The sequence below is a fragment of the Dendropsophus ebraccatus genome, chromosome 6 (genome assembly GCF_027789765.1).
Source record: "Dendropsophus ebraccatus isolate aDenEbr1 chromosome 6, aDenEbr1.pat, whole genome shotgun sequence".
Lineage (NCBI taxonomy): Eukaryota > Metazoa > Chordata > Amphibia > Anura > Hylidae > Dendropsophus > Dendropsophus ebraccatus.
In genome coordinates this window covers 91,664,875-91,667,464 of record NC_091459.1, presented here as the reverse complement: position 1 = coordinate 91,667,464, position 2,590 = coordinate 91,664,875, and the positions used below count along the sequence as shown (strand labels likewise).

The following is a 2,590-nucleotide window of genomic DNA, read 5'->3' as shown; positions in this document are numbered from 1 at the left end:
ATACCCTGCATTTATCATTTTTCCGGTGAAAAAATTATACTGAAAACTACGCCAGCTCTGAGCTGGCGTAGGTTTTAACATTTCGCACCGACGGGCTCCGTGCAATGCGCCTCTACATAAGTCCCCTGAGCTCAGGAGCTGCTGGGACATTTGTAAGCCCCGCGTAAAAAACGCCGGACTTCATTAATGTCCCCCATGGTGTACATCAACTAAGCTAAGCTGTATCAATAAGGTATTTTTCAGGTTAAGACCAACTGGGCTTTTAAAGGGGTACTTCGCTAAAAACATTTACCAACATTTCTATTCCTTTCCCCAACATATACATTACTCACATAGGGATGCTTAATCTGTTCTGCTGTTTTCAGCCACTTTTCTGCTCTCAGCTGCTGCCCAGGAAGCTCTGTAGTTTATTTTTTTTCTATTACTGCTGACCCCTCTTATCTCTAGCTGCTGCCATTTTGTGTCAGCCTGTCAGTGTGCAGCCATTTTGTGTCAGCCTGTCAGTGTGCAGCATCACTGCACTGGGTTGGGGATTCTCTGTCCTGGCTTGTTAACCACCCCCTCATGGCTAATTTACATCAGTTGTCCTGTAATTTCTGATTGGCCTGTTAGTCACATGGTGCTTGCTGGCCAATAACCAGGCAGGCTGGGATACTGATCACATGCACATGTTGTACTAAGGAAATCTCTGTATATGGATCTCAGTAACAGCTGTGGGCCTTTCCAGCTACAATATACCGCTGTTTCCTCACACAGGCAGGTCCTCTACTTTCCTATGAGCCAGTGGAATTATCTAACATATATCTGTCTATTACTGACTGTTATTTGCACAACTCTGCTACCTGGGAAAGCTGGGTGCTTGTATGTGTGACTGAAGGGCAGAAGTGTGTATGTTATTCCTGGCCAGACTTTCATGTCATCGAATAACAACATGTGTGCTGAGCAGGTGTGAGGGTGGGGAGGTGTATAGGGTGAGATATACAGAGATAGCAGGAAATGGAGACAGAGAAGGGGGGATATACAGAGATAGCAGGAAATGGAGACAGAGAAGGGGGGATATACAGAGATAGCAGGAAATGGAGACAGAGAAGGGGGGATATACAGAGATAGCAGGAAATGGAGACAGAGAAGGGGGGATATACAGAGATAGCAGGAAATGGAGACAGAGAAGGGGGGATATACAGAGATAGCAGGAAATGGAGACAGAGAAGGGGGGATATACAGAGATAGCAGGAAATGGAGAGACAGAGAAGGGGGGATATACAGAGATAGCAGGAAATGGAGAGAGAGAGAAGGTGAAGTGTGAGAAAAAAAGAATGAGGTGTATATCACCCTGCTTTCCTAGGTGAAGACACATCTTCAACTCATCCTTATTCCTTTAAGTGGCTGTAGTTCTGACTAATTTCTAAGGTTGGTTTATCAGCACCTGGGAAAGTTGGGTGGTTGTTATCAAGAAGTGCATTATTATTCATTCTCTCTCTCTATATATATATATATTTTTATATATTTTTTTTTTTGCATCCCTCTTTCTGTCTGTTCTTTTTCCATCCCTTTTCACCTCTCTCTGTCTCTCACTTCACCCTCCCCCTTCTCTGTCTCTCCATTTCCTGCTATCTCTGTATATCTTGCTCTCTTTCTGTCTCTGTCTCCATGTTGTTATAAGATCACAATTATCCATCATAGAAGAATTGTGGCCTAGAAGCTCGAACTTTCATGTTAAAACAGGTGCTTTGGACTGCCTGAAGTCAAAACTTCAAATATTTGTCTCTTACAGAAGGCAGTTTTCTAGCAGAAGTGTACACAGTAGTAACGCATGATGGAGATTTTTAGTAAGTCTGGGGCTGCTTTTTACAAGATGCATTTGGGGATGTGGTCAGGATTAATGGTGTCCTTACTGCTGAGAAATACAGAAGAACATAAAGAAGAGTCCAGGGAGTGATGTCCAGTAAGCCTCCACAGAGACCTGATTTCAACATCATTCAGTCTGTCTGGGATTACATTAGGAGACTTTGGATTTAAGGAATTGAACAGCAACATCTACAGAAGGTCTAAGGTCTGGAAGAACATCTCAGCTAGGTCCCTTCACCTGTGTGCTAGTTTCCTAGAGTACATAGAAGAACTGATGCTTTTGTGAAGACAAAGGATGGGCACACCTAATACTGGTCTGATAGATTTAGAGTTTAATTCTGTTCATTCACTTTTAATTTTGTTTATTGATAAAAATAAACTATTAACACCTCTATTAGTCAAAGCATGCTTAGGGACCTATTACATGGAACACTAATGGCCGAATCGGCCTGATTCAGCCGATTATTGCTCTGTGTAATCGAGACCATGATCAGCCAATGAAACGACAAACAGCTGGTCATTTTTATAGGTCCAAACCTAAAATCATTGGTCGCAGAATGTGCATCGCTACGTGTAATAGCGATGCGCGGCCGACAGCTGACAGTTCAATAAACAGTTTATATGACCTGCCCATGCTCCCAGTATTCTCCCGTCCTCTGCTTCCTCTTTGGTCTTGCACGCTGTATTTTCAGAGTGGCCTGTCAGCTCAGACAGGATGCGCCGGAGCATGGACAGGTCATGT

General features: G+C 43.4%; 1 long non-coding RNA gene across 1 annotated transcript; it reads left to right on the top strand.

The window, feature by feature from the left end:
• Positions 1 to 661: 661 nt before the first annotated feature.
• On the top strand, positions 662 to 2,242 carry LOC138794934 (uncharacterized). Its single transcript, XR_011363532.1, has 2 exons — positions 662 to 756; positions 1,775 to 2,242. It is a non-coding gene; the product is annotated as an uncharacterized lncRNA (long non-coding RNA).
• Positions 2,243 to 2,590: the final 348 nt, after the last annotated feature.